General features: G+C 37.8%; 1 protein-coding gene across 1 annotated transcript in view; it reads left to right on the top strand.

The window, feature by feature from the left end:
• Window positions 1–1,123: 1,123 nt before the first annotated feature.
• The window catches only part of LOC107098179 (leucine zipper putative tumor suppressor 2 homolog), a 55,095-nt gene continuing 38,676 nt past the window's right edge, over window positions 1,124–17,542 (top strand). Inside the window, exon 1 of the mRNA XM_015395727.1 lies at window positions 1,124–1,316. The gene's annotated coding sequence lies outside the window, so the exon portion shown is untranslated. The remainder of the gene's footprint in view (window positions 1,317–17,542) is intronic.

The raw sequence follows: 17,542 nt of genomic DNA on the forward strand, positions 1-17,542 counted from the left end.
TCTTTATTTGCATATAGAATAAAAAAGAGCACTAAAAAGAAGCAGGAGCAATCCCCTGAAACCAGATCAAACAGTATATTTGAATATGGGTTCTATTGGGGTATATTTTTTAATAACTGAGGCAGCAGCAGAGGTTTCATGCTAAACTATGGTAAATAGTGGGCATGAGCCATTAATTTATAATTCATTCTAAGAGAATATAAGTAAAACATGACAAAAGTCTGAACCAAACTGTAACCCCTGCTGTTTTTTTTGCGCACATTTACTTAAAATCGAAGAACTATATAAAAATGATACACTTTGATGTGACACACAACCTTTGTCAGCTGTTGCAGATTTTTATTCTTATTGTTTTGCAAACTAAGACCTCATGAAAACAGAGCTCTTCTTTCTTCTTATTAATTAGGTAAATGAAGCTTAGCCATAGATTGTCTTTAATAGACAAATCATGCAGGCAGGAGTGTACTCTAATGGCATGCATGGGTGTTTTTACTATGAAGTAATGCAATTTTTAGTCATAATGCTTCACGATCAAGGCTTGAAATTTTTATTCATGTGGCTCAATCTTGAAGCTGAATTAGTTTAACTCTATCTGCCTAAGCAAAAAAAAATAGATTCTAACAATCTGCAATTTATTCTAGTTTCCTCTGGTTTGTTGACACCCAGGCTTACTTTTAAGTTAAAAGTAAAATACTGTTTTGATTCTTCTTTACATAGAACTCAGTGGACGGGATACATCTCACTGGGTTATACATATTTTACATGTAACACCATGCTCTTGTCTTAAGATCCTCAACTAAATTTCCATTCCAACATTACATAGAAACCCTAAAGCTTTACAATGATTTTAAATCTTAATGCAAAAGCATTAGACGTTTACAAAGCAGTGTGCATTCAGCTCTGATGCTTAGAAAAAGCCATAAAATGCCACTGTATGCAGCTGAAAGACATAAGGTCCCCCTCCCCTCTTCCCGAGCCCATGCCCTTCCTTCCTCTGTCTCAAACGCTGCCTTTGTGGACGAGAAGCAGCCAGAGAGCGCCGCCCGCCTTTCAGAGCAGAGCATTATATCGGGCTCTTACGGTGACGGAAACGAACATACTCCATATGCGAGCGCAGTTGCGAATAATGAGGGTTGCTGTATGGTTGGATGGGTTCTGGTGACGAGAAACAGACGCAGAGGATTGAAGGAGGACTGAGTTGGTTTTGGCGAGTAAGTGATTGAAGAAAAGTTGTTTCTTTCCACCAGAGATCCACTCAGGACGTTTGTTTTTTGCAAGAAGCGCTGTTCGGATTGCGAGTAAAGAATTTGACTCGGGTGAGTGTCGCGCTGATTTAGTGGGTCCTTTTTTAAATTGATTTATTTATTTATTGCAGGAGGAGGTTTTTTGTTTTGTTTTGTTTTGTTCTTTTTCTCGCAGTCTTATTTTGTGCATTAACTAAATCACTAAACTTGCAAAGTTTCTAGATGTTTAAATGATAGATGCTCTGACACATGATTAGTGCGTGTATATATATATATATATGCCTGTGCGCGTGCACGTCAGAAGTCAGAATCCTGTATAAAAAAAAAAAAAAAAAAGATCCTTTTCAAAACTGTCCAACTTTCCCCAGGATGTTATTCACTTCTTTTACCCCTGTGTGTAGGCTACTATTTAGGACCAACTTTGATAAATGTAATAACCTTGTGGGGACCAAAGGCCGGTCCTAATATGGTTGACCCCTATATTTAATGTTAGGCAGTCAGTTTATATGTATGGTGTAAATTAACTAGTTAGTTTTAGGAATATACTGGTAAGGATTAGAGATAGGTGTTAACGCAATAACTAAAATTAATTTAAGTCAATGTAAAGTCTTAATATGGATAGAAATACAAACTTGTGTGTGTGGGTGGATGTGTTTTACCTACAATGTGGGTGCAGTATTTTGTAAAATATCCTACATATTGGGACAATCAACTGGTCCCCATATGCTTAAGTTCTGTCCTGTGATTTGGGATTAGGTATATGTTGGTAATAGGGTTAGAGTAAGGTTCTGGGCTAGGCCTATAAAATGAATGCAAGTCAATGAAATGCTTCCATATGTCATGAAAACCCAACTGTGTGTGTGTGTTTTGGGGGGTGTTCTGGTAGAGAATAAGCATTGCTCTGTTAGCACCATCCAGCTGTTTCAGTCCATGTCCACTGCAGCTGGTGCACACCCTTGCACTATCTCTCCCGACACACTCTCCTTTTGGAAAACACTTGAGTGTGTATACCACTTCCTGCTTGGAAATACAGCAGCTACAGCTGCTTTGTTTTAAAACCAGACAGAGATAAATTGAAATATGAGGAAAAGGGTCAAATAAGACATATCTGTTTAATACTTTCAGTGTCTGCTTGAATGCATGGATTGATTTTTCATTGAATTGAGAACGGCCCAGATCTGATTGGGTCATAAATAAATCCCACAGGAGCAGCCGGACTCTTTTGCTCTCTCTCTCTTTTTCCCATTTGTGGTAAACTTCCTTTTTGCAGATGATTGATGGGTTAAATGTGGTGTTGTCACAGCTTTAAGATGAATGCAAACATTTGGTCCACTGCTCATACATGCATTCATGCATGCTTCAAGTTTTGAAAAAAATGCTGGACAGATGCTCTATCGCTTTCAGAAACATAGTTTTACAGCTCCAAAGGATCATGTTTGCTCACAGCACAACCGTACATCATCCTGTCCTTTCAACCCTCCCCTCCAGGGATGGGGTTGAGAGGGTGGACATGATGACGAGAGATTTTTTAATCAAAAAGGGTGTCACAAATGACGTGCCTTAGCAAGAACGTTACCAGATCAAATATGATTTGAACATACCATACCCACTTTAATAGCACTTAAAAAAAAAGCCACAGCTGAAATGTGTAGGACATTGCTGCCGCAAAACAGACCTTAAAAAGTTCAACTCTTGCTTTTTTGTTACAGTTGCTCCATATTGTAACACAAGGATAAACCCTAACCTTTAAAAATGATAACACACGTCTGAATTGAGTTAGCGAATCAAAAACGTTCATGGCTTGTTTGCCAAACCGTGACAATGAATCCACGAAAGAACTTCTGTTATCTAATTTGCTCGTAACACAATCGGATCAGTAAATAGCACATACACGGGCACATCTGCTCACTCAGATGCACTCTTATGTAACAAATGGGAGTAAAATCCTTCATGAGACAGCAGAAATCATAATCACATTGGACTGAAACAAAAACAAAGTAATCTGACATGCACCTCTAACTCTCATTTTAGAAAAAGTCCGTCCATCTATTTAGATTTTAAAGCTGCAAGAGTTCACACCTCTGTAATCTGCGGAAAGGATATTATACTTAAACATTTTAGACATCGTTGAAAAGCTTAGATTCTCCACAATTCAACCACCTAGCTCATTTTATGGATATAGCACAATTAATACAGATATAGCAGCATGGTAAAATGTACCATGACAAAGCAGCCCCCAAAAAGCAAGCATGTCTTTATAACTGCTGTTCAAAAAATACCTACTATTTTCGAGAATTAAAAAACAACAACTTTGAGTCTTGTTTGAACTGATGCAGCTTGGGTATTTTACTCACACTATTTTCATGTATATATTCAGCAACTAGAGGGTGTTAGCTTTCAAATAATGTATCCCACATGTAATTTGGGCTTACAGTTCCTTAACTATTTGCTTTTCCATTGGGTATGCAAAATAGGCAAGAATTTCCCAAAATGAGGTGAATATTAAGAGGTTAAAACATTTGGACCGTATGCTACGACTTCAATAATGCAGCGTTTTGGATCTTGCTAAGTAAAAAGCACAAAAAAAAAATCTTCCTTTACCATATCTTCCACTTTTAGGCTTCACAGCAGCTTTGTTTCCTTTAAAAATGTGACTCCCTCTTTGTCCCATGTTGCCAAAATGTAACATCTTCATTGTAGACTGACTGTGATTGATTTTTCTACATGTTGACAGAGGAACACCGATTACAAATTAATGGTGATTAACCGATTATTGAAATAATCATCAACTAGTTTAGTAATCAATGAATTGTTAACTGGAGTGTAGAGAGTCAAAAAATGCCTTTAGTTGACAGATTGACCCATCTTGAGCAGCAATTATGCCAAAATTGTAATAAAAGTAAATATTTTGCATTTAAGATAGAAACGTTTTTTCATCTGTCAGTATGTTCTATGCAGAACTCCTCAAGTAGAAAAGTTTTAGTTTCACCTGGTTTCATTTTGTAAAAATTTTAAGGAACCTTTTGCTATCTAATAATTCACTGATTAATCGAAAAAATATACAACAGATGAATTGATTTGCAAATAATTGTCAGTTGCAGCCCTAGTGTTTGTCCTATTAAACAGGATTAAGCATTTTAGAATGTTTTGAAACAGACAAAAGTAGGACACTCAGAAGAATAAAACTAGACAAAATTACCGGTCAGCTCTCCTTTTATCTACTGAAGTCTTGCTTTCTCTTGATCTCTCACAGCTTGAATGAACCTTGTACATGCTTTGCATGCTCCATTGAACAGGATATCCTGTTAAATACTTCATGTTTAAAGATGAAAATAACTTGAATTTTTAAATTACATATTCTGTTCAAGGCATTTTGATTTTAAAATTGAAAAATGTTGCTGCAGCTTTACTGCTTCTCTGCATGACAACGGCACGTTTTTTAAAATCTTTTTTTATTAAATAATGTGACAGTCCCTGTCCGCATTGTCACACAAAAAGAGAATCATCCTATGTGGGGAAGCCCTAGCATATGTATAATATGACTAAAATCAGCAGAAACTGATGCTTGTTTGCACAACATAACTAATGCCAACCAGTTTATAACCAATCAAAGTCAGAAACAATTGCAGATAACCGAGTACTTTCTTGTTGGTTGACTCCTTTGGGTCTAACAATGTTTTTCCATATAAGTGCTAATTTGTCCCCTGTTTTTGATTCTATTTTAGTTTTTTTTTTTCCGGCATTAAGTGTTTGCATGTTGAGTTTCAAATAAAATACCTCCAACTAGTGACAGGGGAGCTGCACCATTTTCACATTCCTGCTGCTGCGGTCTGTACAGAGATTGTAGTTAAAACATGTTATCAGAAACTTAAAAAATATCCTGTTTCCATGGATCACCTTTTGTAAATCGGGCCTAAGAGTTTCATCTGTAGAAGGTCACATTGTTACTTAGACCCTCACACACATACATACACAAACAAATATAAAGGTTGCCCTTGTGTGTCTGACTGTAATTAGTAGCCATCAGGGTTTGCAGTGACCTTTCGTTTTTCTGCTCTCAAAGGTCTCACCTGAAGAATCACTACAGCAACAACATAAATGACTTAGCACTTAGTTTTTCACAGTTTTTTCCCTGCTATTTTCTTAGTCTGTCCTTCAAATATTTTGTGCCATTATAAGTGAGTTTATTCTTTCTGTTATGCGGCTTTCTTGAGAGGTCTTCTTTTCTCTGCCATTGTTCACTGAGTGAGAGCATAAACACCAGTGGCCTTGCAAAGCTGACAGTGGCATGAATTATTAGTAAATTATTTTCTTCCAGTAATGCTCCAAGAGCTTGTTTTATATTTCTGTGCAATTGCACAGCTCTTTTTTTTTTATATAGATATACTGATTCAAGGTAATGTTTGTCTGCCTTAAGGCTGAACCAATATTGTGTTTGCACTTTTATTTAAAATGTTCTTTTTAACAAGAAGCATGTAGATGTTTCACTAATGAGTTACATTTCTTTCATGACCTTTAAAGTTTGTTTTTTCAATGTTCATTGTTGCAGGACTGTGCAGGAAGTGCTTTCTGTCACTACCCGATCCGTACCATCTCATTTGTGCAGCCAGATGTACATCCTGGTTGCCCTCGATTTTACTTTATAAAAAGGGACCTAAATTAAACGTTTTCCTCCCTAAAAATAGTAAGCGTACTAAAATGTAACGTGTTAAAGGTTAATAATATATTTCCTGAGAAAATGAATGCATTAAAATCCTTTCTGTTTTGTCACCCGTCTGTGCTGGCCCTGTGCCTGAGATGGGATCCTATGCTACTTCAAGGATTGAACTTTTTCGGCTTTGAATTTAAAAATAAATCTAGTCTTTTTTAGTTTTATTTTTTCCTTTTGTGTTAACGTTATGTTATATAGTGCAGAATCTAAAGAAACAAACAACTAAAATGCAGATAAAGCTGTTTAACGGAGAAAATGTAAAAACCATCAAATTGTCTCAGAAAAGTCCTAAAAAAGATGTGTATTAGCAAAGATGTGAAAGATGAGTATTAGAAACAAGTACTTTTAATACCATAATTACATTATTTATGGCGACCTGGATAAATATCTGCTTGCAGATTGTGCAAATGATGCTGATGCTACGTATTGTGCTTCCGGTATGTGTCGGGTAGTGACACTTACTCCTACTCGTATGCATTGCTCTGCATGCTAGGTGAAACTCTCTCTTCCTTTCTGTGTGGAATCGCACCCAATTAAAGCGTATTAGCACCACCCAAAGGCCTGGAGTGAAAAAGTTGGTTCTTACTCTTGTTAAATATAATGTGACCAAAGTTGAGTGGGTTTTTTAAATTGCAGCTCACTATGTTATTAAGCTGGAAACATTTTATCTGCTCCTGCTTAGATCTGGATGCTCCCTGCCTTTCCTAATGCAAACTTCCAGTTTGCCTAGGAAAACAAAGAGGATACGTGTTTAAATGACGCTGCCCAAGTCTTCATATTGCTTCTGAACTTTACTGCCATATATGTTTATTAGGGACAGCGTGGGGCGTTTATCAGAGAATTATGTGGTATATTGCAGCAAATAATGAACCTGAATGCTGTTAGTTTTAAATTCTGTGCTTGCATTTTAGGAGTCAAAAAGGAAATAAAATTATCCAATATCATGTTGTTCATACTGCTGGACGCAAGCCATCAACAATAAGCCCTACATAAAAAAAGTGTCTGGGTAATGTTTGCAAATAGTGTTGCCACTAAGACTCCATGAGTGTCCTGGTCTTGTTTCACCTATGTAACATCTATTGAACTGTAATTACACTTTAAAGTGAGACGCAAGAAACATTTAATTTACAAGACTGATGGCAGCACAGCTGATGTTTTCAGTTGGAAAAGCGCATTGTAAAAGCCAAAACTGGAGGAAATTGTCCAAAATAGCAAATTTTGTAACACATTTCGCCATGCAATGACTTTGGATTTCATCTTTGATATTTAGATTTTGCTATGGTTGCCATGATTTTGGGGATATTTTAAGAGAAGCAATTGAACAATTAACTTCACAGCCTACATTGGTGTTGCTGCTGTCAATGTCCATCCGGTTTTGTCCACAGTGTATATCGTCTAACGTATAAATCTAACGTGGTAATGATAAATCATCTTAAACTGGTTTGTTTGAACAATAACTTCTTTGTTCTCCAGTGATCTCATCATTTACCAAATCTAAGTCTACTTTGTGATTAGTAACCAAGTACAACATGGCTATCCAGCCACATGTGCAGCAGATATGTGAAACTATTGTGTCAATACAGATAAAATTCCTAGAGGACTTTTTCCCACACAGGCTGCACAGTGATGCCATGGCTAGCTCTCTGGCCTTGCAGGAAGAAAGGCTCAGGTTTTCTCTGGTTGCTCAAGCTTAATAAGATGGCAAGCCAGATTGAGGATGTGGTACTGTAGGTTTAAATCTATAGATTATTAGTCTTGGACAGTTCCAATTGAATATGTTTGTGAAAAAGAGGGACATTCAGCAGAACTGTCTGATCTGTTTGGGTAAATTGACACCTAGTGACTACCAAAGATTGCTGTTAGTTCATAAGCGTATGAAATGTCTTAAGCAGCTGGTGCAATGGGAAAACAACAACTTATGCTTGCACTACAACTTACGCTTGCACTACCACTTACGCTTGCACTACAACTTACGCCTGCACTACCACTTACGCTTGCACTACCACTTACGCTTGCACTACCTATAACGCTTGTAGTGCTTTTGGTGTCTGAAAAAACAGAGGTGATCCCATTAGCTACTGCTACGTGCACGCACTGTCATGTTCAAAAAAAGTCCATCACGTAGTCTTTAACTTATACTCACCGTCCGGTGTACTACTGTTTCACAATTACTTGTAAGTTGATAATTTTTTTCTAATTGTAGTATTGTTGTTTTTTTTTTGGAATAGGATCATGTTTGCTCCAAGGTGTTTGCTGCCGCTAAGTCAATGCATGCTGAGATGGTTACCAAGCCTCAGACCCAGGACTCATGAATGGATGTTTTCAACACCTTCTTAAATCTATGAAAAAAATGGTTTAGGTAGTTCTAAAGGGGATTAGCAAGGTGTACTTGAAAATATGCATGTGAAAGTCCTTTTGCTTTACCAATTTTAATGGTTTGTCTTTGTTAAGCTGTGGATAATCATGGCTTGGATACACTATACAGACAGTAGAAGCCAGGTGTAAAATACATACTGACTTGCATACAGCCTGTCTCTCATACTGACTATCAGACCTTCCTTTTGAGATTTATTGGGTTCTTTGTTGCAGAAAACTGGTTCGCATTTTGATGTTGCAATTTGATAGTTTCGATGTTGGCTTGAGATGGGAATAAGGCCTTCACAATATGTAAGAAGAGAAGGAATCGATGCAGAGTGGAGTTTGCCTGGATCTAATGGACATCAGTGTGAAGAGCTTTGGCACAGATCATATTGACTAGAAGTGCTGAAGCCTGCCAAAGTCTACAAACATCCATTAGCAGCCAAATCATACAGTGTTTGATCAACAGTTGTTTATTAATCATTGCACCCCTCAGATTTTAGAATCTTCATGCTCTATTACATTTTGGAGCATACCCTCATTATGTTACACTCAACGAGGAGAAAAATGGTAATATTTATCTATTCTGTTTGGCTATCATTGCATTTATCCGTCTAGTTTCCGTTCTCTGGCTCTTTCCGCAGCAAAGAAAAAGTGGCCTCATATGTCACAAGGTGTCACTTCACTTCTGTCAGGAGGTTGATGTATGGGAATTAAAAAGGCCAGTGCTGAAACAGCAGACCACACACAGATAGGCTCACAATTGATGGATGGCACCAGGATAAAGTCCAGAACTTATTGCCTGATGGCACAGGAATGATTTTGGAGGTGAAATCCTGTGGCTGCAGCAATTATATCTTTTTAATGGTAGTAGTTTTCAGTTGTTTGGCAAAGACCTAAAAAATTATAATAAAAAAAACAAGTGGTTAGGGGACAAATTAAGACTGTGTTCTTATAAAAGTGAAAGCAATTGATCAAGTTAGCTGTTTTTTTTTACTCTATTAGAATCTTAATTTGTCCCAGCAATGGAAACAAAACATGAATTATTGATCTAGCTCAAAAGCTCAATAACCGATGCTGTTGTGGGTGGTTGATTCAGAGTAGTTTTAGAAGACACTCCTATGTCAATTTTCATTATAAAATCAGCCTCAGCTGATCTGAGTTAGAGAGTTTAATGACTCGGACAAGGGCTGATACCCATTTGTTAAGCACTTTGGTATGAAGGTAGGATTTCCTCCCCTCATCATCCCAGCATCTTCCTTTGTGTGTGTTTTAGTTCAAAGGGAAACCAGCTTGGAGGATGCATCTGCCAGCTGACCCTACTGCAAAACAAATAACATGCAGCCCCATCCCCTCCATAACCTTACTGTGTGAGCTGACAAGGTTGGGTAAACAGTGGCTAGTACTGACTCAAGAAAAAAGGATCTGTGGTGCATGTGCATATGTGTGGTGAGTGTGGGGGGGTTCTAGGGTCTCATGTGAGTAGGTAGTATTGACCATGAGAAAGGGTGCACATTGTGACCCCAGTGTATCTTTGCAGAGTGTATCTCTTTGGTCTGATCATGGGGTCAATCCCTCCTTCTTAATTGGTGACAGATGTCTTGCCTCAGCATCCCTGACGGCAATTTTTTTTCTTCTCACACACGTTGTAGAGTCAACATTCCCAGAAATCTTTGGGGAACCTCTGGGACGCCTTCCCAGAGCTCCGTAACCTAACTCCACAAACCCCCATCGCTTTCTGGACTGAGATGGTTCTCATGTCTTCTGTATCCTCCAGCTGGGCTTGAATGTGTTCTGCTTAGGAAAACATTTGGCAGCTTTTAGCTGTATGAAGGGAAGCTTTTAGTTGTTGTGAGCTCAGCTCGGCTCAGGCTCATTGTTCTGCTGAGAATTGGTTCCAGAGGATTGTGTCCTTCGACTAATGAGATTTCTTGGAAATGAGAGACAGCACAGATAGAAGGAGGAGAAAAGAATTGGTTTCCTTTGCAGTGGATCAGCAGGAAAGTGAAATCAGTCCCTGCATGTGGAAAAAAATGGATGTGTGTGTCAGTGCTTAAAAATCATATATATGAAAGAAAAGGTGAGGCTTTTTGTCTTTAACCAAAACACTGCTTCAAGCCTCTTTTAGCTTCCTTTATTACGAGCTGGACCTTTGATATTTAAAGCATTATTATTATCAATATTAAGTCAACTGCCTTGGTCAGCAGGAACTTCTCAAAATTCAGGGTCTTAGTGCCCCTTCCCTGTTTTGGGCCCCAACTGTTATAGACAGAAGTGGGTCAAAGTTTAGTGGAGCGTCCTGTCTGACAGGAAGGAGGGGTTTTCTTAGTACCAGGAATGGCCTGGCTGCACAAAGGAGGGCTTATTTCCCTCTTCATTAAAGCACAACTATAACTTTGTTGTTTTTTTGTTTTGTTTTTTAGCCTCTTTGTCATCATTGCCATCATCTTTATCTGAGAAGCAGATCGTTATATATTTTATTTTCTTTATTGGCACAGTGAAAATAAATGTGAGCAGAGTAATCCCAACAAAGATAGCTTGGGGACGAAGTGGTTAGGTTTCTGTCCACCGTCTTCACCAACGACAGGAAAAAGTGGAAGAATCTTTAGTGAAAGCCAGCAGCTCTAAGCCGTACTGGTTTGAGCCGCTGGCTCAGAGATTCTGTCGGCTGCTACCTCCTCCCTCTAACGTTCTTGTGGCGGCCGAAAAAAAAATGTCCGCAACACCCAGTCTGAAAGGTATAGAGGACGATCGTTTATTTCCGGGTGGATCATCTAAATAATTGGTCCTTTAATTGTCAATCATTCTGGTTATATGTTTATGTACACTATCCAACATGCTCGTCCCGTTAGTTTTTTTTTCTTCCGAGCATGCTTTTTTTTCTGAGCATATTTTTTAGTTCATGCGATTGAAATGCAACAAAAAACATTTCAAATCATTAAATTAGACTGGAAAGATTATACAAACTCCTTTTTATCTAATTTTATTTCATTTACTATTTTTGCAATGACAAAAATAGAGATTTTATTAAATTTTTTATTCATAAGAAACACATTTTTTGTATTGTCAGTCCCCAAGTGGATCTTTGTATTTAGGTGGAGCGAGTCAGCAGAGAGCAGATGCCCAGGGTAGAGCTACTGATATCAGTGAGGTCACATTCCCAGCTAAGTCAGTAGGTAACATTTTTAACTTCAGGATGGAAACAAACAAGTGTTTTTGTATTTTTTTTTTTACCAGAGCTGGGTTTCAAGAAATGTGGAGTAAATGACCAAAATAAGTATTTGAACACATAGACAGCACTATGAGACATGTGTACACTCCTAAAAAAAAAAACTTAATTTAAACAGTAGTCTGTTTATTGGTGAGAAAAGAAAAGACTTTATTCACAAAAATCTATGGGACTAAAAGTATCAGTCACATCATTTGAAAAAATATTTTGGGATTTCTTGAATTGAATTGAAGATTGTTTTTCCCAGAATTTCAGCTTGAAAAGATAAGTTATTAACAAAAAACAAATAAGGGAGCTCCTAAAGTAAACAAATGTTAATAATAGTGAGGAGAACTATTGGTGAGCTTAAGTTTTAGCAGTGAAGGCAGGGACAAAGAGCTGTTTGGGCAGTCCACCTTATAAGCAGTGGAATAAATAAGTACATACACTTTTATAAATACAGTAAGTATTATTACAATCATTATTATGAATATTTCATATATTTAACAATCCACAAATAGAAAACTAATTGGTGTGACTGCCAGACCAGCTAAAGTTATACCTCCAGTAATGTAATCTTACTAAGGGTAAATCAATGGGAAATAATATTGAATAATCATGAATAAAAAATGGAAATGTGTACAAACAATAGTAAGAATAATTTATACATACTATAATGCTCTCCGTAAAATCATTGTAAATAACTAGAATGATTGCAGAAAAAAAAATACGTAGATGACCACTCTAGATAAGGTGAAGTACAGTAATATATGCTATATGAATTGCATGAAAATATAAAAGAGGTAAGAAATTATTTTCTGTATTGTCCACAGTGATGTTGGTATACTTATTATAAATGGGGATCTAGAAACTTGACTGATTCTGTCTCCTTTCTGGCTTTTGATTCGCTTTTTACCTTCAAGACTGGTGATTAAATGCAGACAAAAAGACGCATCAATCAACTCAGCAATGCCCATCAAAGTCTGTCTCTTAGCACTATTAATCTGGGACCATCCATTTTCTTCTGCTCTATCCGGGGAGGTGTCACAGAGGCAACATTCTAAGCAGAAATGCCCAGACTTCCCGATCCACACACACCTCCTCCAGCTGCTCTGGGGGGACCCCTAGGCAACACCAGGTCAGCTCAGAGACATATTCCCTCCAGCGTGTCCTGGGCCTTCCATGAGTCCTCCTCCCAATAGGACCTGCCTGGAGGTGTTCCAGGCAGGTCCTATTGGGACCAGGAGACATCAGGAATAGAGGCCCGAGCCACCTCAGCTGGCTCCTGTCAATGTGGAGTAGCGAAGACTACGCCGAGCTCCTACCAGGTAACTGAGCCCCTCACCTGATCTCGAAGGGTGCGCCCAGCCACCCTGCTAAGGAAACTCATTTCGGCCTCTTGTATTTGCGATCCTGTCTTTTTGGTCATTACCCAGATCTCATTACCATAGGGGAGGTCCTATAGGTGAGCCTGCAACCAATTACTCTATTCTCCTCACAGAGCCATTGCTTCTCTGTCCAGTTCCATTTAATTTACTTTTTTCATCAATATCGAAACCTATTTTCAAAATGGCCCTGGGGCCCTGTCCAGTGATCCTAGTGGATAAGGTTTAACCTTATTGGTCCTCTCAATAGTATTATTAAGTTTTTGCTTTCACATTTGTTTCGTTTACTATCATCCAACCTGTTGCAGACTATTTAGCAACTTTTCAGGCCCCTCAAACAGCTTTTTAAAATAGAAAATAATAATGATTCTAGTGACCCTTGTGATGAGAAGAGGTGAAAGCACCAATCCCTCAAGGTTCACTGCCTCTTAAGCAAGCAGCAGGTGCTGCTATGTGGAACTCCTACAAAAGTTCTGACAGTCAGTTAGTCTCAGCAAACTCATTGTGCAGCAAACTGCCTGTGCAGAGACGAGAGAGAATCTAGTCTCCCATTGAAAATGATTTGTTGATGAGCAAAGCTACCCCTGATTCCAACCCAGATTACCAAGCTGGATGTGCGTGTAATATTAGCATAACCTTTAATGTAGAGGTCCTAAACTCAAATCCTTGAGGGCCTGTGTCTTTTAGAAGTGTCTCTTCTTCACACAGCAATGCGTACGGCCGTACATTGTACAGCCTTTACTAAAAAAATGAGAAATTGTGCACCCTGTTTTTCCCCTAAAACTATGCTGAAATGTTCAAAATTCCACAAGCAGCAGATGCTGGAGATGGAAAAATGAACTTTTACTGCTCAAAGCACCATATCAGTCAATCAGACAAGCTGATCTGGGATCTGGCAGGGAGACAGACATAGCACTTCTATGCAGAGTGCTATGATCACTCCTCTGAAACAGTTTTTTACTGCTTAAATTAACTTGAAATGTCAAAACCTGCTGGCAAAATATATTTGCTTTCATTATTCTGGTGCCTGTAGTTTTAGCCACGTACATGAAAAATGTTAACATCTATTTCCAGCTGCCGCGAACAGTAGGGGAAAATCCCCAAGAGGCAAGAGGGACGGAGGCAGCTGCTGCTGGGGATGACCAGTGACAGCGCACCGCCTGTATGTGGGGATCTGCTGGCTCTGATAGCGAAATTATCTTTTAAGACAGGATCATAATCTTGATATTGATTTAAGATGGACTTTCTCGCATAAAAATATATTAAAACTACTTTTTACCCACAGATCACAGCAAATACTACAGCAAAGCTGCTAGTGAGGAAATTAAAACATTTGATTTATGAGTGTGTGAAGGACAAGGGACACAAGTTTCAGTAAACTGGCCCTTGAAGAAGAGCCTCCAGTTTTATCCCTAACTAGGTTCCTTCGTGTTATTAATCTCATTTAAGGTAACAACACTTGAAATTAGTTTTTCCTTTTTTATAAGCATATGTGTGAATTTGCGCTTTTTTTTTTTTATCACTTTCTGATTTTTTTTTAATATTTTTTTTTTTAAATATTTTTACTACAACATGGATCAAAGCATCAAAGAAGCAAACTATGGGATTATGTTATCTAAAGACCTGTAGCTTCTATTAGGAACCTATAATAAATATTTGTATGTTCCAAAAAGGGCTCTGCAAGACACAAGAGGTAAAAGATGGTTCTTTCTTCATAGAAAGACTAAGGAAGAAGTTTGTTTGTGAATACTGATCCATTTTCTGACTGATTGGGTTTTCTCAGGACCGGAAAACTGACCTGTAACCCCGCCTCTTGTCCATAGACAGCTGGAGATAGGCACCAGCACCCCTTGTGACCCCAGCTAGGATAAAGCATGATGGAAAATGGATATAATACTGTTTTCCTTTTGTTACACAATAGAGGAAAACCAGCTTCTTGTTCACTCCTCATTCGCTCTGGATTTTACAAACGTGTGGTTCACTATGGACACAGAGGGAATAAATATTTCTGAGCATTCGATAGACTTATACAATGGCCATTCAATGAAGCCGAATTCCGTAGTGACATCTGTTAAGTAAAGATATAAATAAGGCTTAACCTTCAGTAGTGAAGAAATTCTCAGTATAACAAAGAGCACAATGACATCTTTCTCTTTAAAGCTTAAAAATACACAGCAGTACAAATTAAAATGGCAGCAAAAAACTCTTGGTTTGTAAACATGAAGATACAGATTGTTAGCAGAGATTAGTGTCACAGTGGCTCTCTATATTTTTGCTACAGTTTTAAAGGCATCAGAGTTCCTTCCTCAGGGGTATACAAAAAATGTATTTGGAGGCAAACTTTTAAAAAGTAGGAATAATTTCCGGTGTTCCAAAAAAGTCTAAGTTTAAGTAAGCTGTTTTGGTGCTGACCTACTCAATTGTATAATGCATTTGATTAATGAAGCAAGGCCCTTTCTATAGAATCTCTCTCATTAAGAACACATGCTAGTATCTTTTTAATCGATTAAAAATAGTTGCCTGAGGTGGAGTTATTGATGCTGCTTTCCCTTTAAGCAGTACTCTGAAAACAACATATATTTGTAGTTTGTCCAGCTTTGGATGGAAAACTAAAATGAATCACTAAAAATATGTTTATTTCATGCTTTTCTTATCTGCCTCAGTGTTTCTTTCATCCTCTCACTCCATCAATCTATTTTACAGTTCATTCATTCACATTTAAAGCTTGACCATTGCAGGAATAAATACTATAAAGGTTGTTTTGTTCCTACTTTACATATATTTTATAAGAATGGTAAATTTTAGAAGATTTCAGCTTGGAAAATGAATCTATGATCTAAAATATAATTATCAGGCATTTTATTCTTGAGACTTTATAAAATATTTAAAGCCACTGGCAATGAAATTTATTTTTTACAGCTAGATTTATAAAAATGTTAACATAACTCTGCTTACTTATTTAATTCCCTTGTTATCCTGTGTTGTGCAATGGGTCTTTGGGAAGCTTAATGTAAATATGAGAAATAAGAGATTTTTCTGGAAGCACCTTCACAAGTAATCTTTGACTTGTGTAATGGCTCATCTGCTGTTGCGTTGCCATCATACTAGGAATTACTGGTTTGCAGAATTTAAACTATAGCGCTTGTCTGCTTTGAAAGATCAAACGGAAAGATTAAGGTGCCGACCGAGCGGTTTGGAGGGGCTGCAGTAGCAGCAGATGCAGGGATGAACAGATGAAATGAGGCCAGTGTCATCCTGTCTCATTAACCATGCAGGGTTGGGGGGGATTAGCCTCACTTGCATAACTCCAGCTCCGTCGTCTTTCCCCTCTAACTAGCCTGTCTTCCCCTTTCTCCAACCCCATAATCATATTCTTATTACAAAAGGAGTAAGGATGCTGTGGTCTATTTGCTACTCCTGATTTTAGACTTTTATCTTTCTACAGAACAACATTTGGAAAGCAGGAGACAGAAGGAGGCTGATTGTGGTGGGAAATAAATAAAGGAAAAGGCATCAGGAACAAAGAGGAGCAGTCAACAAAAGCATACTTTATTCCCAGCTGTGGTAATAAAGTTGATGCAGAAGCTAAAGAAAAAAAAAAAAAAAAACGAGAGAAAAAAATAAAGAGAGCAGATTGTTTTTATTCGGGAGGGGGGTTACAGGGGGTTGGATCAGATGGTCTATTTATAGTTCATCCCTGATGCTGGTTAGACTGCTTGGCCCAGTGCACCAGAGCTCAGCATCTATGTCAGTTTTCATGTCAGTCTGTATTAGATGTATACACACTCTCTCACACACACATAGTACATATATGTATGTATGTTTGTGTGTTTGTGCATATGTATATATAGTTTCCTCTAGGATTTTTTTAAGCCGTGGGGTTGGGCTGATGCATATCTGAATCAATTATAATATATAACTACTTAAATGTCTTTAAAATGAAGGTTTAGTGCAACATACTTTAACCTTACTTTCTGAAATAATGTATGCATTTAATGTACGGTATGCATTTTGATAGATTCCCTGAATCCACATTTAATTTGACCAAAGAAATGGTAATCAGAAACAACGAGGTGAATAAATGATTGTAGCTGTGAGGTAGCCAGGTAATTTTTCTGTGCAACAGTTTAAGAGAAAAAAAGAGATTTGATTTAAAACTTTATTTACATTATATTTATATCCTTCTTTGTAATCCAGGATTGAATCATCGGCAGCTTTTTTACACATTAGCTAAAATGGAGCATGTTTCCTCGCTGCTCTTTTTGCCCATGCAACAGTAAAGGTAGAACACGCGGCTTTTGAAGTCGCTAAACTTGCTTTTTGAAAGAAAGTTCCTAAAGGAGCCGCAAAAAACCCCAAATATAGCAACTGTGTCACTCAGTTGGAAACACTGTCTGTTGTAAATGAGGAGAGTTTCAGTTGTTCACTACATTTGTATAACCTCCATTTTTTTTATAGTTCTTTGGGAAGAAGACGTATCCATGATTGTTTTGATTTATGATGTCCGTATGGATAAAAGATGTCCAGATCTGGCACAGCAGTCCAAAATTCCTTTCCTGTTCACAATGGCGTTCCTATTGTTGACCCTGCAAAGCATAAATGAAAAGGAACTAGAAGCAACATTTTCCTGTATTTG

Source organism: Cyprinodon variegatus, unplaced genomic scaffold (genome assembly GCF_000732505.1).
Source record: "Cyprinodon variegatus isolate N-32 unplaced genomic scaffold, C_variegatus-1.0 Scaffold1, whole genome shotgun sequence".
NCBI lineage: Eukaryota > Metazoa > Chordata > Actinopteri > Cyprinodontiformes > Cyprinodontidae > Cyprinodon > Cyprinodon variegatus.